This window comes from Pogona vitticeps, chromosome 1, assembly GCF_051106095.1.
Source record: "Pogona vitticeps strain Pit_001003342236 chromosome 1, PviZW2.1, whole genome shotgun sequence".
Taxonomy (NCBI): Eukaryota; Metazoa; Chordata; class Lepidosauria; order Squamata; family Agamidae; genus Pogona; species Pogona vitticeps.
Genome location: NC_135783.1, coordinates 26378927 through 26404019, shown reverse-complemented (window position 1 = coordinate 26404019; position 25093 = coordinate 26378927). Strand labels below are relative to the sequence as shown.

The 25093-nt window shown below is 38.7% G+C and overlaps 1 protein-coding gene and 1 pseudogene across 2 annotated transcripts in view; both read left to right on the top strand.

Moving 5' to 3' along the window:
* EML4 (EMAP like 4) overlaps nt 1–25093 on the top strand; it is a 217329-nt gene that overhangs the window by 37715 nt on the left and 154521 nt on the right. The gene's annotated exons all lie outside the window — the stretch shown is intronic.
* On the top strand, nt 18994–19148 carry LOC140703410 (U1 spliceosomal RNA; annotated as a pseudogene).

Here is a 25093-nt window from a genome sequence, read left to right as displayed (position 1 = left end):
TGATAATGATGTCAATAACTGTCTTATTTATTCTAGCTATTGGCACTTCATCAAATCAAAGACTATATGGGGACACTAAAAGGTACCTATGCTGCTGTTAAGGAATAGTTATGTGACTTGGTGCCATCCAGATGTTTTAGAATAGACCTTTCATAATTCATATGTGCTGGCTAGGGTTTATGGGAATTGGCAATCTCTGGAGACCAGGGATTGCACATGTCCATCCACAGACTGGGGACAGGGACTGCATTTGCTCTTTTGCCTCATTGCTTTTTCTTACACAAGTGTTTGTTGTATTGAAGCAGCTCCTTTAAAAAAACAAACCAAAGCAGAAAACAAATGAAATGGGGGCAGTGGTTCAAGGAGCTCATCAAGAGATGAAAGAATGTCCTCTGTGGTCCCAAAAGGACACACGGAGACTTAATGCCCCCACCTCTGTTTTTTTCCAAGTTTATTTCGTGTGACCATCTTGGCAGCATATATATAGTTATATATATAGTTACAGTTTTACATATATATAGGAAAGGAAATGTATATGTATGTTTTACATATATATAGGAAAGTAAAACTTGATAATATCTAAGGATCATGAGAGGAAGAACTTTGCATGTACTAGTCATTAAAATGTGATTAGTATTTATTTATTTATTTTTATTTTATTGGATTTCTACCCCGCCCATCTAGACCAAAGGTACATGCTCTTTCATTGTAATTGCAAAGTGCTTGAAATTGCATCACCTGTCAACTGCAAAAATCTTACTGAAGTATTTTTTAAAATGGTTAATATAATGAGAATATCACCTTCCAAGATGAAAAGCACTGGATTACATGTTTTACATTACAGTGATTTCCCCTCTCTTTCTTTTAAGGGGTGAACACATGGCTTAATTGTATTCTACTGTTCGATTTGTGCCGGTTCTGAGTTAATGATTATCTTGTTGATTAGGTTTTGTTTGAGATGACTCATTTTTCAAGGACTTCCATTACTTCAGTTTACAACAGGAAATCTGCACGGAAGTGGAACACCAGAGCACATAAGATAGTGCACTTTTATATACTGTATATTTATATATATATATTATATAAAGTTAATTATTTCTTAACTGGTATTTTATGTTTGCATAACAAAAGAATGTTAAAGCCCTTCCAGAGAGAGGAGGGAGTGGAAGGAAAGCTCAAATTTTGTTTGGTGAATTTGGAGGCCTGGGAGTTAAATGGAACGGTGCTTGTTCATGTACTACACTTTTCTTTTTATCATACAAAGTGTAGTATTTTGCTGTGAGTGGATAATCATGTGGCCCTCTGGGCATTGTTGGACTGTAACTTCCATATCCACACCATTTACTACAGAATCATAGAATAGTGAAGTTGGAAGTGTTCTATAAGGCAATCAAGTCCAACCGTCTGCTCGATGCAGGAATACAAATCAAAGGATATCTGCCAGGTGGTTGTCTTTAGTTTCTCTTGACACTCCTGTCATATTCAATTTGTGATCTTCAACAATTCCAAGATCCTTCTTCCTTGTAGTATTGCTGAGCCAAGTATCCCCCATCTTTTAACTGTGCATTTGGTTTCTTTTTCTGGGCTGCAGTACTTTGCACTTACAGTACCCTTGCTGAATTTTATTCTGTTTTTTTTTTTTTCAGCCAAGTGCTCCAGCCTATTAAGATCATTACTGTGCTGGACAAGGCTGATACAGGTTTCAGTCCACCAACACATGGGCTGAAATCCTGTTGCTTAGCATTAGAAAATTGTTCCTAGTTAGCAAATAAAATGTTCCCGCTCCAACTCTCATGTACTTATACTGTATATCAACTAGCATGCTCCCCCTCCAAGAATCACATCCAGAACTTTTTATTAGCTAGGCAAGCTGGATCAGTATTTTGTGGAGCTGTGAATTGACTAGTATTAACATTCAGTTTTTTGGTGTACCCTTTAGCATGAGTGCAAGGAATAGTCATAACCCTTGAATGCTCTGTATGATACTTCCATCCCTTCCTCTCTCCCTTTCTGACTATCTCTAGTTTTTCACTGTTGTCTTCCACAGTGTAATCATCTTGCATGAAATATAGTAGTGTTTCTTCTACAGAACCAATGTGATGACAATCTGTGTTGTACCAGTGCAAGCAGACTTAATGGGCAAATGAGTTTGCTTGTCTAGGAAGTGAATTCTACATTTCTTAAACTGTCATTTCTGTTTAACCCAATTAAATGCTAATGACAAACATAAATGTTTTTTTCTGTTAACCTCAGAGTTACAGGCTAGAGAACTATAAAGTTTGGACAAATTATTATGGAAGATGAATGTTCTGGGAAAGATCATCAGCCTACCTATTACCCTTAATTATGGGTGAAGATGGTTAGAGAAGCATTCATTCCTTTGAGCAATGGCTGTAATTGTGTTCTTTCTGTGGTGGCAGCTGTCGAAATAATCCCAGTGCTGCATTAGGTCCTTGTTCAGAGGATTCCACTCCTACCCCCCACCCACTTTTGTTTGCCTGTTTGGTAATACTGTTGGTCCTTTTTGAAGTGAAGCTATTGGTATAATCTTCTTTTGGGGGAATTAAACATGTGCATATGCTTTACTGTTATTCCTCCTCCCCCTTCTCCCTGTAGTTCTGGATGCTCTCTGATGCCTTAAAATGTGAGACTGCATTCTAAATATCTACTCTCAGATGATCTTTCCAGGTGGAAGACTCCTTTCTCATAAAAGAACAGCCAAGGCGAATTTTATTAGATATTTGCAGTGGATGTTTTCTGATCTGATTATTTATAGAAATCATGTGATACCACAGTCCAGTACTCCTTGGATCAGAATGTAAGATTTGTAAATCATGTCTGTGCTATTCAAATTGTGCCTTATGTACAACACTCTCACACACATGTAATTCTTTTTTTTTTTCCAAGTTGGAAGCATATTTAAACAGTGTCTTGATTTTCTTGGGCAGAGATAGGACCATTGGCCCAGCAGATGTTATTGACTCCAATGACTGACATCTGGAGAAACACATACTGTATTCTGCACCTCTGCTGTAGGGCATATACCAGGAGATGAGCAGCATACAGCCTTGGCCTAATTTTAAAAGGTTTATGCAGATAATGGTTTTAGACATTTGCAACAGGTATTACTCCCTTTTCCAGCACCTTGCTAGGTGGGGAGAAAAAGTGTAGGAGAGAAAGAAAAGGGGTAGAAAGAAAGGGAGAAGAGGAGCGAATAATAAAAAAGGTAGGGCTTACTTGGACCCAAGCTGCCATTTGTCAGATAGGGAAATGGGCTTTCAGTCTACATTGCTCCTGAGTTCTATAGTAGTGACATAACTGCACAGATGGAAAATATGTTGGGTTTGAAAATGTTTTCTAAAAATCTTCATTTAACTTAGCATTTGTGCAAAAAACAATGACAATTCCATAGGAAGTTTTAGTTCCTACCACTGTCATTTTCAGAGATTCAAGTTCAGGAAAGGAAAAAGCAAAACAAAACAATCAAAAAAAGCCCCACCTTCTGTTCAGATCAGCATTAAAGTACTGCAAAACAGTTTGTTATTGAGTATCCATAGATTCCTTTCTTTGTTCTTCTACCTGTAATTTCAGCCTCAGTTTGCAACTCAGCACACAGGTTTATTTTATTTAAATGATCAGTAGGTCCTTCTACAATATTACAGAGAAGCCTTTTTCTTTCTCACAGGGTATCCATAAGCCGTCCACATCTGTTTAAAGCAAAATACCATTTATAAGCAATGTAAGGGATTTAGGCCAGCCTTCCTCTACTCATCACCCTTCAGATATGATAGTTTACAGCTCCTATTATACCCTAGCAGTCTGGGGATGTTGGGAAGTATAATTTGACACAGTAGAAGGATACCAGGTTCTGAACAACTGTTGCAGTATCTTGGAGACAGCAGTGCTGAGTGCAGCTCACAAATTTAGTGATCATTTCACAGTTTCAGCCTGAAATTAAGGGCAGGGGAAAATAAGAGATTAGAGTTGTTAGCAGAGACTCAAATGACATTTATTGGGCATAATGCAGCCTTTGAGTAGCAGCATTAATCTGATGATCATTGATCATCTTAGAGAAGCAACAAAACTCTTTGCAATGTAGGGCATTTCTGACAATAACATACTTCATAACAGAATAAAATGCAAAATTGGAAACATTTACCCTGTCGTGTATGTTGAGCTATAGATGATTTCATTTCAGAAAACGTTAAGCACTATATTTCTGCTGTGTGCAATAGCGATCAGGGTGATGTCAGGCTTCAGTTAAAGGACCGGGCTAAAAACATATGCTAAGAACATATGTTTATGGCCCCCATATGCATATGCCCAGCAGTATGTTTCTTGACATCTTTCTGACTTGGTGGAAGAATTTCAGTTGAAGCAGGATTTGAAGAATGGTGGATTCCTGTCATCAAGAAAAGCAGTAAGACGTTTTACGGGAAGGAAAAATAATCTTGAGATATCTGACAAAACCTCTTAGGTATGGGGACCTACTACAAAATTCTGTGTCAGTGTATCTGAATGAGGGAGGGGTAAGATGTATTGAATTAGGAATGACTGATGTTTCCCCCCAAGATTTTAAAAAATTCAGAACTGTCTTGGATATGTTAATCCATGAGATATTTCTGTATATATGCATATAACTTTGACAATAACCACAAAATTTTATTGCAATCCTATTATTACATCTTATACTGTTTCTTCTTAGTTGTTTCCTTCTTCTGAGCTGCAAACCTTAGCTCACAGTCCTCTGTACAGTAACTTGGATTTAAGTCTTAATGAACTGTTTGGGATCTCTGTTCTGATCACTCAAAAGGGATCTATCTCCCTTCCCTCTGGGACATTTTACATGTGGAAATCACACTCAAGCTTGGGGCCAGACAATAATAATTTCTGTTATTCCTACAATGATATTGTAGTCTATTATTATTTTCAGTAAGATTTTCATTCTAGGCTGAATCTTAGTCACTGTACATTACTCTATTTGAATTGCTTGCTTGACCCTACATCAGTTATTCCACTTACTTCTTTTATTTGCTTGCTTTGGGCCTGGAAATGCTAACAAGAAGTAAAAATGTATTTGCATTCTGTCTAACTGTGCCAGCCAGCTTAGAGTGAAACAAGGAATGGTAAATAAAAGTGTTGACATTATGAACAATTAAGGATTCGGTCCATGAAGTGAAAAAAGCTTTGTGGAGAGCTAGTTCTAATCAGCAGCTTGATGAGTGGATGCCCATGTTTACCGTGTGTTCCAAGTTGATAATATCAAAATGCTAATTTACAGCACCAGTACTGACAGTGGCCCCTTACAAAGGAAAATCTCACAAAGGCCTTTGATTTGGTTAGCAGGGATGGCCTTTTTAAAATACTTCCCAAGATTGGATGTCCACCTTGACTCCTTAACATCATCAGGTCCTTTCATGAGGAAATGAAGGGCACTGTAATTTTTGATGGCTCAACATTAGATCCCTTTGCCATCCGAAGCAGAGTGAAACAGGGCTGTGTTCTCGTGCTGACTCTGTTTGGGATCTTTTCTGTTGTCATGCTGTAGCAGGTCTTTGGAACTGCAACAGAAGGTGTCTATCTCTGGACTAGATCAAACGAAAACCTCTTTAATCTCTCTAGGTTGAGAGAGAAGACCAAAGTCCAGCTGAAATGCATGTGGGAATTCCTCTTCGCCGATGATGCAGCTGTTGTTGCCCATTCTTCTGAAGAGTTCCAACAACTTATGAATCGTTTTAGTAAGGCCTGCCAAGATTTTGGACTAACAATCAGCCTCAAGAAAACACAAGTCATGTGCCAGGGCATGGACTCACCTCCCTCTATTACCATCTCTACACAAGAATTGGAGGTTGTTCATGATTTTGTGTACCTTGGCTCAACCATCTCTGACACCTTCTCTCTAGATGTCGAGCTGGATTAAAGGCTTTTGCAAAGCATCTACCCTGTTCTCTAGACTCACAAAGAAAGTATGGCTTAATGAGAAGCTGACAGCATATACTGAGATCCAGGTCTATAGAGCCCGTGTCCTGAGCACACTCCCGTACTGCAGTGATTCCTCGATGCTTTGTGCACGGCAGGAAAACACATTTTTTGTATCACCTGGCAGGACAAAGTTCCAAATTGAGTAGTTGTAGAATGAGCTGGAATTGTTAGCATGTATGTATGGCTAACAACAAGGCCAGTGGAGGTGATGGCATTCCAGTTGAACTATTCAAAATCTTAAAAGATGATGCTGTTAAGGTGCTACACTCAATATGCCAGCAAGTTTGGAAAATTCATCAGTGGATTGGAAAAGATCAGTCTACAGTAGACCCTCGACTTACGGAATTAATTCGTATTGGAATGGTGGCTGCAGGTCGAAAAGTCTGTAGGTAGAGGCTCCATTGACCTACAATGCATTGGAAAACAATTAATCCATATCTGGCCGTTTTTGTTCCATTTTGTTTTTTCCCCCGGTCTGTAGGTTGATTCTCTGGCTGCAAGTTGAACCTAGATTTTGCGGCCAGAGAAGTCTGTAACTTGAAAAGTCTGCAAGTGGAGTGATCTGTAAGTTGAGGGTCCACTGTATATCCCAATCGCAAAGAAGAGCAGTGCCAAAGAATGCTCCAACTACCATAAAATTGCACCCATTTCACACACTAGCAAGGTTATGCTCAAAGTCCTACAAGGTAGACTTCAGCATTATGTGGACTGTGAAGTCCCAGAAGTACAAGCTGGATTTCAAAGGGGCAGAGGAATTAGAGACCAAATTGCTAAAATGCGCTGGATTATGGAGAAAGCCAGAGAGTTCCAGAAAACTTCTGCTTCATTGACTACGCAAAAGCCTTTGACTGTGTGGACTACTACAAATTATGGCAAGTTCTTAAAGAAATGGGAGTACCTGACCACCTTATTTATCTTCTGAGAAATCTATATGTGGGACAAGAAGCAATAGTTAGAACTGGATATGGAAGAACTGATTCATTCAAAATTGGGAAAGGAGTACGACAAGGCTGTATATTGTCTCCCTGATTATTTAACTTATATGCAGAATACATCATGCGAAAGGGTGGACTGGAGGAATCCCAAATCGGAATTAAGATTGCTGGAAGAAATATCAACAACCTCCGATATGCAGATGAAAGCACTCTGATGGCAGAAAGTGAGGAGGAATTAAAGAACCTCTTAAAGAGGGTGAAAGAGGAGAGCGCAAAAAATGGTCTGAAGCTCAGCATTAAAAAAAAAAACACTAAGATCATGGCCACTGGTCCCACCACCTCCTGGCAAATAGAAGGGGATGATATGGAGGCAGTGACAGATTTTACTTTCTTCATGATCAATGCAGATGGTGAAAGCATCCACAAAATTAAAAGACACCTGCTTCTTGTGAGGAAAGTGATGACAAACCTAGATAACATCTTAAAAAGCAGAGACATGATCTTGCTGCCAAAGGTCCGCATAGTCAAAGCTATGGTTTTTCCAGTAACCATGTATGGAAGTGGGAGCTGGACCATAAAGAAGGCTGACTGCCAAAGAATTGATGCTTTTGAATTGTGGTGCTGGAGGAGACTCTTGAGAGTCCCCTGGACTGTGAGGAGATCAAACCTATCCGTTCTAAAGGAAATCAACCCCGAGTGCTCACTGGAAGGACTGATCCTGAAGCTGAGGCTCCAATACTTTGGCTATGTTATGAGAAGAGAAGACTCCTTGGGAAAGACCTTGATGTTAGGAAAGTGTGAAGGCAAGAGGAGAAGGGGACGACAGAGGATGAAATGGTTGGACAATGTCATCGAAGCTACCAACATGAATTTGACCCAACTCCAGGAGGCAGTGGAAGACATGAGGTCCTGGTGTGCTCTGGTCCATGGGGTCACAAAGAGTCGGACACGACTTAACGACTAAACAACAACAATAATCATAGTACAGGCTTTTAGTACAGAAACATTTATGTTCTGCATAGTGCTTTGTAATGCATTCTCATTGGTATTCCATCCTAATTCTTGGTTATTGCACACTGTTCTTCACCTGGATAGACAACACCAGATTAAAATTGTAATTTAATAATACCCACCTAATGAGCTGATTGCAATGGTGAGATTTTAAACAGTAATGTCTGAATTCATGGCTTTCTTTCTTGGCTACTTCTCAGCAGATTTATTTCAGTTTACTGTGTCTGTAGGGCAAACTGTGAAGCATTGGGAGGATTACAGCAGTTTTATAGTCAACTCAAAGAGAGAGGAGAACAAATTCTGCTGTGTCATTGCTATCATGTGCTGCTTTATTAGTACCTTAAACAATGTTGTCAAGAAGTTGTTTTTCCTTTTTCTTTAAGAAAATACTGTTCAAAAGTGTTTTTAGAAATGGACTAGAGCTGTCAGCCTTCTCCTATTTGTTGCCTTCTGTGTGTGTTGGATGTGAACATTCGTAATCTCCAGCCAGAATGGTTGTTGCTTGCTGGAGATAGTGAGTGTGCTGTAATCTAGCACAGACATTTGTTGTTATATGCTATGAAGTTGTTTCTGGTGTATGGTGATCATGAATTAATGACCCCCGAAATGTTCTGTCTTTAATAACCCCGGTCATTTCTTGCAAATTAAGGCTGTAGCTATCGTTATTGATTCAAGTAATCTCATATTAGGTCTTGTAGAAATCACTGTCATTATCTTAGAACTAAAGAGTTTCTTATTGCTGGGAGCCTACTAACATCAGTAGATCTTTACCTGTCTCTGCTCTAATCGGCGTCTGATTTAACTTGTTTATATTACCACATTATTCCATGTATAAGACGTCCTGATGTATAAAATGCCTCCCACTTTTCTAACCCCAAATTTTTTAAAAAATCTAATCATGGGTTATGCTTCCTAGAAAATGGACTGCTTCCAAGTGATGGGTTGAACTGAGAAGAATGTGTTTGGCTACATCATGAAGAACTTCATCAGGAGGACTTTAATCTGAATTGGAAGAGGGAAGGAGACAGTGTCAAAGATAAAGAGAGATCAAAGCTTATGCAGAATCAGAGGAATAGACTGACCAGCTCTAACGGGGCCCAGTAGTAATCTTCACAAAAAATGTACTGATGAAAACTTTTATTTATGAGAGGCAGTTGTTAGAAGGCAATTCCAACGAACTTTTAAACCCTGGCCTGTTTAGTTAAAGTAAGTATTTGCTGTATTTGTAGTGAGGAGGGGCCAAAGTGGAGGATCGGGGAACTCTGAGCATTATTTGATCATTTCATGCACAAACTTTAGCTTGGGTTAGAACATCATAGGAAATTTGATAGCATAAACACTATTAAAAGGCATATTTGTGCAGAGCTTTTACATATTTTGATGGAACTTCCATAGGAGAATATCTCAGTGAATTGAGCCATAAATATAGGAACTGATTCAGGATTATTTGGGGAGGAACTAAAGACATGGGTGGTTGCATCCCCCCCCCTTTTAAATAGAAATTGTATGTCAAGATTTTAAAATACAACTTTGAGAGCAAACTTGCAAATGTCTTGCTTCTAGTAGCTTCCTCTTTGCATTGTCTTCTTTTAAAAGTAACCTTTAACATAAATCAATTTAGTGGAACAAATGGTAGTGTTATCAGACTTTCTTTGAATTCAGGAAGCTTGGTTGCCAGAGTTTCTCTCTTGATTTGACCATGCTGGGTTTTAACAACCACATCTCTTCTAAACTATTTCAGGTCTGACTTTGTAATCTTTATTTTCTGTTGCAGTACATTGTGGCGTGCTTTGATCTGCTGAAATAAAGCAGTTTATTGTGGCTTTTGTCTGTCTCTGCTAGGTATTGGTGATTTAAGCTTCTTTATATAAATATACAGTAGTTGCTTCAGTTGCTTTGGTATCTTAACCTAGTGTCTTCCTTAATCTAGTCTGTACTACAGTTCCTCTTCTCTGTGTGCCGTGTTGCCAGTTGTTTTGCAGAATACAAAATGTGGAACACATGGGAGAACTATGTAATGGTAGAGGAAATGGCTGGAACTTCTGTAGGTGGATAGTTTGTGGGGTAACAAAGAGAGGATACTTTTTAGATAACAGCTTGCAGAATTCTCTAGCCAGCTTGTCAGTTTTTGCGTAATTTGATAGGGATTAAAAATGAACTTCTTGTTTGCCCTACTGGCAGGAAGCTGTAAACAGAGATGAACTGAGACTTTTCATGGATGCAGTACTTAAAGGTTAATTTAAGTGACAGTAGATGATAGAGAATCAGATATATGAGCTGAGAATGCAGTACCTAAGAACTCAGATGGAAGTAAATGAATTTTATAGAAAATTTATTACAATGATTAAATTGAGAATCAAATATTAAACAAGTTTGATTAAAGCATCACTTGGCATTTGCATATAATGCACTTACAATACACTCAGTTAGTTATAGATAGCTCTCTAAAATGTCCTACTGCCCTTTAGAAACATTCCCAGCTGTATAGCAGTTGGACCTAAAGATTGAGAATGAAAGTCTTAGAGATGCTTATCACAAAGAATATTGAGGATTCAGGTGAAGGTTGAGGAAGATTGGTCTCAGGATCCAGCATATAGGTTCCAGGAAAATTCAGATGGAAAAATTAGTCTAGAGAAAAGTAGAATACAATTATAAAATGAGGTCGTAAAGTGAGAACTCTGCTGCACGTGTGGAATACTGTAATTGCCATTGGAAAGCCAATGCAACTGGAAGCAAAAATCAGTAAATGTGAACATACAGTTTCCTCTCTGTGGGTTCCAGAGAAAATAAATGGGTTTCAGTGGTGCCATAACCTTGATTATGGTGGGGGAGCCACATGTGTGCAAGTGCAGAGTTACCCTGTATGTGTGAACTCACAGATGACCATTCAAAGAACCACAGTTACAAGTAAATAACCTAACCATTTTAACTATTTGATAAAAGGAAAAAGAAGAAAATTCAATGCTTGTGAAATTTCTGGGAAAAGTATGAAAAATATCAAAAGAATACGCACCTTTTTTATGCCTTGCAACAACCAACATTATGTAAAGAATGCCCGCTTTGCATATAAAAACAGCTATCCTTTCCTGTTCAAATGCTTTGAAAATTTGGAACCCGAGGCAGATATTTCTTTGCCAGGTTTATGATTAATATTGCTCCCCTCTGCAACATGTCTAAACAGTAACATTTATTTCAGTTAATGAAGAGATATTTTTCTAACTGTCATAAAAATTGTAAAAAAAGCCCCACAACTATTCAGTATTGAGTTGGACTCAGACTGTTATGGAAATCCCCTTTATCATAAGTCTTCTTTTGCTCTGTTGAGTCTCTGGGTCAACAGAAGATTTTCTGAATTGCTGCTGTTCAGCAAGCTTTTAATAGTTTTCTAAGTTGATAACAGAGGGATAATGGTAAAATTTAACACCTTTCCAGTTGACAGGTTAAGAGAGCTGGAAAGGAGAGCAAAGCGGTGTGTGACTCATCCTCTTCAGGGCTAGACATGAGTAGAAAACTCCTCAGTTATTACACTCCTGTGGGAAAACTTGAAATAACATTTAGGGTTTTTGTGTGTGTTTCAAACAGGAGTTTCAGAATGTCACTTCCCTGTTGAAGCAGATAGGCATAATCATGTAATGAAATAATTAACACATAATTAATAATTAATTTGTTCTTCTGAAAAAAAAACCAGTTATCAATATGGGAATAAAAACTAGAAATACAGTACATAGAACAGGATTTAGCAGTAGACTTCAGTTGTTTGAATGGCGGAATTGAACAAATCTGGGACGGCGGGGGTGATGTTCCCTGTTCACTGTAGGTTTCCATGCTTCCTCAAAAGGAACTCTGAAGGGTTATGAAACTCTCCAGAGTTGGTTTTCAGATGGTGCATGGACTGCTGAGGGACCGGTTAGAAAAGCAAGACCATCAGTGCAACATTAGATTTTGCACTAATGTTGTAGTGCATTCTAACATACTTAATAAGCCTTGACTGACATCCAGCTGCAACCTTATGATGTCTGTTTTCTAAGCCATTGGTTCTGTGGCAATCCTTTGGAATTACTTGACTACTCTAGACTTCAATTGGCTATATATCTATATGCTAGAAATCCATTTGCTGTTCAATTATTAATGCTGCTGCTGTGCTAAATGTAATGATATCAAGTGTTGAGTTGGAGTATGCAGCATGAGAGAACATCATGAGAGAATTAGAATTAATATGGGATGAGACTGCATAAGCAGGAAGTTCTGTGGGTGCTTAGAAATAATTAGGATGAATAGTATTTTTCTCCCTTAAATCAATGTGAATTTAAATATGTTGATAATTATGTGTTTACATTTACTCATGAATAAGAGATAAACTTCAAGTTAGAGTCCTGCAATATTCACACCACATGACTCATACTTGTGACACCTTCTGTCCACAGCATTGGGAATCACCAGCATTTATCTGTCTGTTTTCAGTTAGCAAAGCTCCAGAATTCTGTACGTATCCTAAGTATTATACTCTTTGTACACAATTGTAATTAATGGTCTTGAACAAAAACAATGCTGGTTAAGTAATAGTAACGATAGTATGAACTAATAGATATCTGCAGTTAGGTATCTGGCTGTGGCTTGGGGTTGGGCTGGACTCTATAATCCATAGGGTCCTTTACAGCTAACTGTGCAGTCCTAAAACAATGGTGAACGGCTGAGTGAAGAAACCCCAGTTCAGTAGCATTATGCTCAATATAACTAAATGACATCAAGGCTCCGTGACTTGCAAAACCTAACAAATTGTCTTTAAAGTAGAGGGAATCACTCTCTGTTTAGATCCACTGTATATGCAAAGTTGCCCTTTTGATTGGTAAGGAGGACAGTCCATATGGGAGTTTCCATATGAAAGAAGTCCTTTGAAACTGTGAATATTTTCCCCTGTAAGCATTCTAAATACATTCATTAATATAAGTGCAAGATTACATTATGCTTTATGTAGATAAACCTAATGGGTTTCTACATTATTTTAAAAATTCTGTTTATTTGAAAATCACCCAAATCACTGTGCACACCTTTCCCCAGCTCCTCCCAATCTCATCTAAGAGAACTGCATAGTTGTGGAAACATTACCTACCTTCTTCAGGTAGGAGTTAAATATGCTGTTGATTTAGTATCCTAATTATTGTGCACTGCCTTCTTTTTCCCTCTGAACAGGGGTAGCATGGTAACCACATTATTAATTATCTCTGACATTGTGACATTGTGTTAAAGAGAATTGGCATCTTGCTGGATGAATGCTAGAGCCCTGTTAAACTTCAAATGAAAGGCTTCAACCAACTTCCTAAGTTATAGTTAATGACTGGTATTCTCAAACTGGCAAGAAGGTGTTTCATTAAGCAGTTGCTCTGAGTTTCTAGTTATGTGATTGTGTTTGCAAAGATATGCATGCATTATCTATCTTTGAATATGAAAGTCTAGAAAAATTATAGCCACCTGGTTATCCAACTGCATAAACATCTGCTATAAATGCCTAACCTAATGATTGCTTCAGTGACTACAAATCACTGCAGAAGTAATACACGCAGAGTAGAAATTTTTAGGCCCTCAACAGTAAATAATGTTTAAAACTTTGTGGTAATCCCCAGTTGTTCAAAGTCTCAGAAATTTCCATTCAAAGTCTCCAGTTGTCCAAAGTCTCTTAGAAATTTGCATTCAAAACTAAGTCACTATGATGTGTCCATTAATTTTATGGCAAAACACAGGCCTGTCTTTAAAATATATACAGTACAGCATCTCCTCCATCCTCCCGTATCTATTCTCTTCTTTCCTTTTACGACTTAGATATCATGTGTATTTCTTTTCAAATGATACAATGTTGCTCCAAGGAGACAGAAAATCAACGCTCAATCTGTCACCTGTTGTTGTTACATGTCACCGAGTCACTCCTTACAGTTAGCGTAATCAGGTGTTTGAGGCTCTTGAGGTGCTCCAAGATTGATTTACTCTTGACCATTCCCTAGTGAGTGTTCACATGACTTTGTTTGGATTAAACGCTAGTCAAGCACTTTATTTACTACAGTACTGTACACTGATTCATCTCTCAGTTACCGAACTAAATTTTTATATATGCAGTATTCTGGTGGTGTTGTGGGTTAAACTGCAGAAGCCTCTGTGCTGCAAGGTCAGAAGAACAGCAGTCGTAAGATCGAATGCACGTGACGGAGTGAGTTCCCGTTGCTTGTCCCAGCTCCTGCCAACCTAGCAGGTCGAAAGCATGTAAAAATGCAAGTAGATAAGTAGGTACCACCTTGGTGGGAAGGTAACAGTGTTCCGTGTCTAGTCGTGTTGGCCACATGACCTCAGAAACTGTGTTCGGACAAACGCTGGCTCTATGGCTTGGAAACAGGGATGAGCACTGCGCCCTAGAGTCGGACATGACTGGACTAAATGTCAAGGGGAACCGTCACCTATATTATCTCATTGGTTAAAATCCTGAAGCTTAGCAGAGTAAATCTCACTAGAATAGGCCCACTGAGTGAGTGGAGAAATAGTTAACTTTTCTGTAAGTTCTGTTGATTCAGATGAACAAGTCTAACTGCGACTCATGATACCTAAGAAACGTATAAAGGAGTTGACTCACCAAATCTCCACTGATTCAGTGGGCCTACTCTAGTTTCATTTACTACACTAAGCAACAGAATTTTGGCCATGGTGTTTATATAAGGTGGTTTCAGAATGGTTTCTTACCCGCAATGCAGAACAAGCTGGAGTCCTCTAGTGTTATATAGCTTAATGGAAGAATGTTTCAGGAGGGCACAAGAGAAAAAAAGTATCAGTTCTCTTTCCCTTTCCTGTTTGGAAAGATTCTCTCCCCTGGTTTGCGAGGGGCTTTTGCTTGCAAATTGTGGAATACTACACAAACAGTAGTGGCCTTTATAGGAGTGGAGGGACAGGCTTACAGGACTTGCGAGAAAATTAGTATATACATGTTTATATTACATCACATAGCATTTTGAATTTGTGATTATGTTACCTGTGTATCTTTCCCTGTCGGATTGAAAACAGAAGCATTTTGCCCTCATCTTCCCAGTTTCCTGCCTGCCTTAGTAGGCCCATTAAATTCCACTGATTCGAATGTATCTACTCTAGTTGCAACTTGCTACACTTAGCAATAGGATTTCAGTCAATATATTGTTCAAATCACTTAGTATGTTGCAATTTATGATTAAGTTTTGTAGAGAAATGAGTTGCAAATTCTTTTAATATAGTTTTAAGATCTGCTTCTTGATGAATTTCAAATTCCTCTTATAAGAGGTATATGCTATAATCTTCCCTTTCAAGATTTTTTTATTTAGAATATTTTTGCCACACATTGAATTAATTTTGCAACACTTTCTCCTTAAAAAGGACCCAAGGTGTCTTACATCAATGAAAGACAATATTTAAAAGCTAAATACAGTATGTATACAGATATTTTAAAAAGAATAAAACAGATACATGAAAAATGGTAAATAAAACCAGCACCAAAAACAGATTCTAAACAACAAGGCACAACACTTCATTTAAAAACCACTCTCAGACAATCAGTCACTAAGGGAAAGCATGCTTGAAGAGAAAGGTTGTCCTCTGCTTGTACTGTATTATGTACATGCTGTACACGAGCCCTATTTTAAAATCTAACAATTTTTTTAGAATGAAGAGGCAGCCTTGTTTTCAAAGGAAGCAGAAATTTTCACAGCAATCTGTGGCATAAAATATATTCTTACCTCAGTGAGACTCTTTATTATAAATCTTACATTTGAAGGTTTGCAATTGTTGACTAGAATTCTCAAGATCTATATTTAGCATATGAAGTAGTTTAAATCAAAATTTAAGAATGGGTTAAATTAAACATTAAATTATTCCCAATTAACACTGAGCTGTAACCTCATGCTGATGTAGGATAATAAAATATACAGATGAGTAACAGGACTTTCTGTAAAAATGTGCACATTTTAAATATGTGCTTAAAGTTGAGATTTGATTTTGATGCCACTCTTTGGATCCTCGGTGCTGTGTTTAAAAAAAAATCAAATTGTCATCAACTTTCCCCTGCACTTGATGAGCAAAAGTGAAAATTTGAGTAGCCTCCAAGATAAATATTATTGGACATCACATGTATTGACATGCTTTACTATGTGCCAGACTGTAATGTACTAATTAACACAGAAAACTGTTAGTGTTTTATTACAGTAATTCTGGTTTGTCCACTTGTTGCAGAACATTTTATGTCAAGTATGCAAATAACATTTAATGTGTATGTAGTAAGACCAGGATTAGAGTACCAGCAGAGGACACTCTGTAGATCTGTAAAATGTCAGTGGAAGAGCTAAATTTATCCTAGGACATTTTTTTTCTGAAGAGGAAGTGTGCATTTATGACTTCTCAGAAAAGTCAGCAGTAGTACTGTCAAGGGGACTATAGGATTTCTACACAGAATCAAGTATGGAAATAATGCCTTACCAAAGATGACACCCTAGAGATATAGCATCTGTTCTTTAGATGCCAGGCTTGTGATTATCTAAAAATAAACAACATCCATTATGTTTTATGAGATACTGATGTGTTAGACTAGAGGGGTAGCCTTTAAACCTGATCAGCATTCAGTCGAACCATAAGACAAAAGTCCTGAAAGACAAAAATCACATTAAAAAAAGTTATGCAGCAATGTAGGATGTATTCCTTGTGAGGGGCTTTGGCTTCAAGGCAGATACATTATTTGTATTGCTTATACAATATAATGCTGGAATACTAAATATCTGACTGAGATATGTTATGCATTATGGTTCTGTAATGCTTGGCAGATGTTTTTACCAGGGCATGGGAATCTCAGTGATACTGAATGATCTCTGTTGTAGATAATTATATGAAGTATGAAGATAATTCTTATGCTTGGCATACAATTGCAGAGGAAGAAGTCAGTCCACCTCTGTTGTACGTAGATTTGCTCTTTGTAGTGAAATCAGCAGGAAAACATGTATGCAAAAGGACTGGGAAGAATGTGTTCATCCATAACATGAAGAACTTCATTAGGAGGGCTGTAATCTGAATAGGAAGGATAATAGAGATGCTGGCTATGAGATAAAGATAGATTAAGGGTCATACACAATAAAAGGAACAGACTGAGGAGCTCTAATGGGCCCCAATAACAGTCTTCATAAAAATGTATGAAGGAAAGCAGCGCAAAAAACTGTCTATATATGAATGCCAGGGTTAGGGAAAAAAACCAAGAAGAATTGAAAATCTTCTTGATTTCTTGATTTCAAAGGAAAACAAAGCAGAGTGTACAAAGGAAAACAACAAGCACAGTTGTCCTTGGAAAGCTGTGCATTGAAATTCTGTTAAGAGATTGCTCTCCCATTTTAAAATCTATATGTTGCTACTAGCCCTATTGGTCATGACAAGTGCATCCAACCTGTGGAGAAGCAATAAGATTGTGTTTGCTAGCTCTGACCTTTGTAAATTGGAATGGATGTGTGAGAGAAGCTTCTCCATGTGTGAAACTACATAGAATGCGGTACATAACGTATTTTTTGCTCAATAAGACACACCTGACCTTAAGACGCACCTAATTTTTAGAGGAGGAACACAGGGAAAATATATTCTGAACCAAATAGTGTAATAAAATATTTAATAAACTATAACAGAATAACATTTGAACCATGTAAAGTGAACAGCAGTCAAGAGTGGCATTGGTATATAGACCATTATCAACCAGTGATAAGACCTGTACCACTCTACTTATATGTTACATTTCCTTTCATCCACCTCCTCCCCATGCTTATAGAAATGTCTCAATGACAGATGAGATTGTTGTGCAACTCTGCCCAGCTACAGCTCAAGCCTATATTAAGTTAGAAATGGTTTATCTGATTTGGCACTGCATTGAGAGGTCCCTTTTAGTTGTGTGGAGGATAAATAGTGGAATTAAACTATTTAACAGCTGTTTTTCCTTATTTACTTTAGGTTATGCAAAAGAACAGCAACACCTGATCCCATTCACCAGCAGTAGCACATGCTCAGCATAAGACCAAATCTCCATTTTCTGACATAATTGAACATTTATAGCATGCAAGGCACAACAGGTTAGGCCACACAAAGCCATGAACAATGTTCTTGATGAGCCAAAAAAACTGAATATAAACTATAGTTGCTGAAATCAGGAAGCAGGTACTGTAATCCAGTTAGAAGTCACGAGGCACAGTTAGTTTCCTTGCTGCAACACCCTTTGGAAATACATTCTCTATTAGATGCCCAGAACTAGTTGAAAGGTTTGCAAGTTGAATCCAAATTTCCCATAGAAATGCATTGAAAATTAATTAATGCATTTTTATGGGGGGGGGGGAAAGGTCAGAAACTTAAAAAAAAAACTTAAAAGAAAGTCACTTACCAGGTACTGTAGACTGAGCCTTGCTCTTCACAGTGCCTTGGTAGACCCCAGAACAGCCAAAAAAGAGCCCCAGACAGCTAAAAGCCAGCAGGCACCCGGCAGACATTTTGTGCTCTTCTCCGCTCCTGCTCCTTTCCCCTCCCCTCTCCCCACGTAACAGCTGATCAGCGCTGGTCTGAACACTTCCTAGGCAGCTTTTAAAGCAAATATGCACATTTCTACATAAGCAGGTTTCAACTCAAACGGAGCACCTTTTCACCAAAGCACTAAACCCAAACACACAGCTTTTAAACTAAATTTTACATTTTAAAACGACAATACTAGGAAGTCCCAGGTCTCTCTCCCAGCTCTCTAACTGCTTGGACTAGCAAGGAAGCAGACAAGCAGCCTCTTCACTAACTGAAAGTTTGAATTTCCCCGCTTTCCCTGCCTTCCCCGCATATTAGGTATGCTAATATCTGTGCACTGAAGAATTGTGGGAGGAACATTCCAGCCCCTGATGGGGGTCCTGTGGGGCACCCCAAAACACTGAGTAGCTCTCTTGGCCTCTTTTGGGACTTGGGCTTTGCAGCCCTGTTCTGATCAGGAGGTGCAGCTAGGGGGTCACCATGCCTTTGGGGGATGGCAGAGAAAGGGGTAGGAGGTTCAGAGGCTATTCCAACTCATACCTGGTAGGGTAGATACCATGATCATCAAAGTGGTTTTCCCAGGATGAGGCTCATCTATTGTACTTTGGATGTGCTGACCCCTGTGATTTCCCCAGATGTGGGAAAATCAATTGCCTAAGTGGGGAACTGTGTTTGTGGTTTCTCCTGGTTTTTCTAGAATTACTCTTTCCCCTTTTGTTCTTGGCTCTTTTCACTGCCTGCTGCCATAGGCCTGTTGGCCTTGCTGGTTTTCCAGGTGGGCTCCAGGAAGCAGATCCTAGAAAGCCAGCAGTGCATAATGGTGAGGTCCAAACAGCAAGTAGTCTCTGGTGCTAGTTCAGAGGCCTCCCAATATGACAGTGGGGGGCTTCTGGGTGGTGGTGTTTGAACCCCTTTTTTTCTGTATTCATTCCATAAGACACACATACTTTCTCCCCCACTATTGGGGGGGGAGTGCATCTTATGGAGCAAAAAATACGGTAAGATGTGCAAAACTGTATGAGAATAAAGGCTCTCTAATCTGATATTTTGTTCATTCAATGGCCAGTCATTTGAATGTGGGAAATCCACCATAAGGAGAAAAGTGCAACTCCATCCTCAGGACATGTTACCTCTCATAGAGGGTCATGTTGCCTCTCATCTGGGTCAGAAGGTACAGAGTTGACTACAGCACTGATAACCGCAGGTGGGATCTGCCTCTCCAGAAGTGGGACTGTTGCCTATTGTGGTCTCTTCACCTAAATTATTTTTTAATCATGTTACTAAATATTTTAAAAGGGGTTTTATAATAAATAAGATGCTGGGGAAATGTACAAATGACTGGACTTCTATGCTATTCTTACAAAAGTTAGGAAAGGGAGAAAGCACAGTTAAAGAAGGGAGCAAAAGAGTCCTGAATTATCATTTAATTTGTGAATATTACGTTTGTCAAATATATTGTGAAGATAACTGAGGGAACCTGTGCTTGGGCTCTGTGAATGTTTGGTAATCTGGATTGGGCTACCAGTCCTAAATAAAACAACTCGAATGTTTCAAACAGCTACAGCTGGTAATCCTAAACTGCTAGTTTTAAGAAATTGTAACTACCAAAGAGTTGGATGTTGCTATGGCCTACATTCAGCGGTTGCAAGACTGTGTGCTTCCCAGTGGCTTTCGAAGAATATTCTTCCTGCAGAGACTGATTACTTTATATTTTGGCCATATTTCTTGTAGGTCGGTGTACAGTCCAAAGTAACATTTAGGTATTTGAGGGCAAAATGCTCTATCTGGATGCCTTACAGGTAATCTTATCTTTCTAAGATGACTGCATGTTTCTCAGATGGAAGGCACATTACTTGAGTCTCAGTAGGATTGGGATTACGTTGATTTGTGTCACAATATGGACCAAATTCTTTTAATGTGTCTGTTAAAAGATATTCTACATCTGAAAGCTATTCAGTTGAGCAGCAAGTGTGAGATCATCAGCACAAATAAAACTTCTGGTGCCTTGAGGGAACCATTGATTGTTGGTGTAGATGTTGAACAAAATAAGAGCCAGTACAGTGCCCTTGAATAGACCATTCTTTTGATTCCTTTGTGGCTATGTTGTCCTTGAAAATTAACCAAAACAATCTGTGATTTTGCAAACAGTTTTGCTTTATTCTCCAAGTGACATTTGTGGTATTCTTACATTTTCTCTAATGATATAAATTGGAGTGGCCAATTGTATTTTTCCAGATGTTTCTGAGTGGCAGTTCCCAGACTCACAGGACTGATGAAAACTATAGGTGCAAAAACATCTTGAAAGCCCACCAGTGCTCAATGAAAGCTGCAGTCAGAATCCTGTTGAAGACAGACTGTGCATACAAGAGCAAGCATACAAGTGATCCACACCAGTGTGCTATTCTTCACATATTTAGCCAAACATCCAATTTCAACCCATTGCATGAAGGACAGCCTGTCAGCAGGGGGGAAGCTGCTTGCATAAGTGCCCATCTGCTCTGTGTTTCTTCAACAGAAGTCAGCCTCATGTACTGATAATCTTGATGGCAGATTTGATTAGTCATATTCTTAAACCTTGGCTCTCGAAATGTGTGTGTGTGTGCGCGCGCGCGCACGCACGCACGCACACACACACACACACACACACACACACACACACACACACACACACACACACACACACACACACACACACACACACACACACACACACACTCTTTGAGAGCCATATATATATTTGGGTTTTTTTGGCTTGCACAATCTTGATCTCTCCATGCTTCCCCCTCCCTGTAAAAATGTTTGGCTGTCTACTTAGTGCAGGCTGGGGTAGCCTTCATGTTTCCTTGGAAACTGAAAGATAGTGCTGTGGGTCTTCACGAATTGCAACAGAAATATTTCTCCTCTTCTAAAAGTCTATGTAAAAGATGGATTTCAGACACCTTTGATATTCTGTATGTACTGTCTCCAGCAAGAACATACCTTGTTTGTGCCTTCTTCAGGTAGGTTCTGAGCTCACTTCAGTAGAGAGTGGATTGGCTTTCCTTTGCTGAGATACAAGAAGTGTTGACAAAATAATATGCAGTGATGGCTCTTGACATCCTGTTCGCACATATTTTTTAAGTGAACCCTACTTTGGCTCCTTCAGCAAAAGAGCCCTAAAAGAACCCTTTTCTCCATTGTTAGATCTCCCCTGTAATCATTCTTGGTGATGGGTTCCGGCTAGCCAGTACTTGATTTTTCCTTCTGTTTGATTTGTGGCAAAGGATTTCTATAACATTTATCTTTCCTGAGTGAGTCTTACATACATGTGAGCAAGTACATCATGCTCATGAGCTTTAGAAAAAGTGTTCAGAAACTTTGGCAGGATGCCAGCATTTAATATTTTATTAGAAATATACACATGATCATTCATTCCAATAGTTATGACTATGGTGTGGTACTTGGACAAATAGCTGTTTGACCAAAGATGCTGGCATACTTCTCATTGATAAGAGATATAATGCACAACTGCTAATGTTTATATTACATTTGTTATAAAGGTAAAGGTAAAGGTTCCCCTTGACATTTAGTCCAGCTGTGTCTGACTCTAGGGGGCGGTGCTCATCCCCGTTTCCAAGCCATAGAGCCAGCTTTTCCCCAAAGACAGTTTCCGTGGTCATGTGGCCAGCACAGCTAGTCACGGAACACCGTTACCTTTCCACTGAGGTGATACCGATTTATCTACTCACAGTTTTACATGCTTTCTAACTGCTAGGTTGGCAGGAGCTAGGACAAGCGATGGGAGCTCACTCCGTCATGTGGATTCGATCTTACAACTGCTGGTCTTCTGACCTTGCAGCACAGAGGCCTCTGCTGTTTAACCCACAGCGCTACCATGTCCCCTTTACATTTGTTATACCTCTAAGGAAATGTGTCCACACATAGTTCTTATAACTGGAATCTTGTTTGGTACAAGTAGAACATAAATTGTCCCCAGTCCAGTAACAATGGATATTCCATATGCACAAACCAAATAGCCAGGTTATGCTTGGGAGCATCCTGATACTTTGTTGTGCAGCCTCCATATATATATGGAGGTATTGACATACTTGGTATATGATACTGTTTGTGCTATGGTTATACAAAATCCTGGGGTGTTATGTCCTGTGCTGAGTGTCACTGCAGGTTTGCTTGGATGCAGTTTCATCACTGGTATACCACTCAGTTAACAAATTTGGAAAGAAGCTATAATCCAAGCATGAGATATTTTAAACTTCTCCCTTAATAAAAACTAGATAAAACAAAACTGACAACAGTTACTTAATAAAGCAAACCGCAGCCCTTAATTTGTGAGAACTTTTGACATAGGACTTTGGGTGTTCACTTGTTCCTTGGGTAAGTTGGCAGAGACGTGATGATACATAACAACATCAGCAACAATGTGCAGAATAATACCCTGTGGCAATATTAGAGTTGTGTTTATGTATGTACTTAACCTATCTCAGTCTGTGTCACATAACAATAATATTAGATGATCATAATGGATTGTTCTGAAGATTTCCCCCCTAAGTTGCATGTATCCTCATTGCCTTTCTTCAAAGGGTTTTTAAAGGGCTATTTGAGATAAATTCTTTTTAGTGTGTGATTTGAATTTAATGTTTTTATTTTTGTTTTATTTATATTATTTATGTCATTTATTTTCTTAATTATAATTTAAGTTGGTGTTTTATGTCTTCCTTTTTTGTAGGGTTCTTCTATCATGTAAAAGCTTTTAAAGCAACCGTGTGAGTTTTCTCCAGAGAGAGAAATAGATCTAACAGAATTTCATTGAAGTGTCTAAACCATATGAATAGTTAAACAACAGAAGCAATTACCAGAAGAAATGGTGGCCTCTCTGCTAGAAATTTTCCGTTAGAGGCTGGAGTGTCACTTTTTGGGATGGGGATAGTTCCTTTAAAAAAGAATAAATGTAAATAACATTTCCCTCAAACTCAGATACGAAGAGAAGTATTCATTCCCTCTGGTGAATGTTCTTCCTACAACAGTGGTATTTTTTCAGAAATGTGTATGTGCAAATGTCAGCAATTACACCTGAGTGTTGTGCTTTAACTGTAATTTAATATGACTAAATACAAGGTACAGAGGTCAGGAAAAGCCTGTGGTATCTGAGGCACAACTTTTAGAGTATGTGCTAAGCATGTCATGTAGTTGGATGTCATCTAGTCTATGACTTTATATGCTGTATTTAGAATACTCAAAATTATCATGTAAATGTGTGGTGGCATCATGTTGCCCCTATCTTCATTGCAAAGAATTTTGAGTAGCTTCAAGACTGTCATATGCAGAGAGTTATGCAGCTGTAAATTCTTAAAAATGTTAAATGGTCAAATTAGATAAGTGCAACAGCCTGGTCTACCTGGCCAATTGAATGCAGTTTATAGTCCTTTGAAAAATATTTCATCTCTTTTGGAATAATTTGTTATTCAGAAATTAAAATAATAATCTTGTGCAAAACAGTAGGGAGATGTAGAGGATTGGTTGCAAACATACCATAGGCTTGAAGAGACCCTGCAGTATTCAGTTTAATTAGTAGCAGGCTGGTTTTGATTTGTGATGTTTAGGTTTTTCACTTGGGAGAGAAAGGAAGTGGGTCATACTGAGAGACAAGTGCTACATCCTGCATAACAACTTCTTGCAATGTATTTTAGACTTTTCTTTCTGTGAGTCATCATTGTACAAAAAATAGTGTACAAAACTGTAATAGTGTCCATTGGTCAAGGGATTTAAGTTGTTACTTGTGGTGTTAAGTAAAACAAACAACAGAGAATTCAGCAATTATGTATGCATAGACTTAGTGCCAAGTCATAAATACTGCTTGAGTACTTTTATTTTTTTCCCCATTTCCTAAATTTAAAAAAAATTGAAAAGTTTGATTTCCTTATTTTTGAGCTTTATTTTGTTTTAATGAGCATTGAATTAGTGACATATAGTGGTAGTATGCTCTTGTATACCGACTAAACCTTCAAGACAAGGTTTACAAATATATCTTTTTTGCTTTTATGTTCATATATGCAACATTTACTGTGTTGGAAGTTGTACATCTATGCAAGCATAGATGTTCCTCTCGTCTTGTTTCAAGAAAAAGATGCTGTGCATAAATGTGTATGTATTTTTTAGAGCAGTGACCCCCAACATTTTCCCAACCATGGACCAGTTGGGGGGGACGGGTGTGCTCATGTGGGGGGCAGGGGCATGTTCTCAGGGGTGGGATACACTTGCGCACATATGCGGGGCATGGTGTGTGCTTGTGGGTATGCGGGGCACACATATGCAGGGGGCAGGGGGTGTGGTTGTGGGGGTGGGACATGCTACACACATGCATGGGGGTGGGGTGTGTGTGCGGGAGGCGGTAGATCTGTCTCCCTGGCTTGGTCCTGCCAGGGCCACAGCCCTCTACTGGCCCACGGACCGGGGATTGGGGACCCGATTTAGAGGAAGCCTGTGAAATTGTTGCTACTCGGCAGTATGCCAACTTTTCATAGCCCTCTGCTAGTTTTGACATACTTGGTATATGATTTTTTTTAAAAAAATTAATATGTGAGTGAAATGCTACTCACCTATAATTACAACATCTTATTGATGTTGTATCAGGA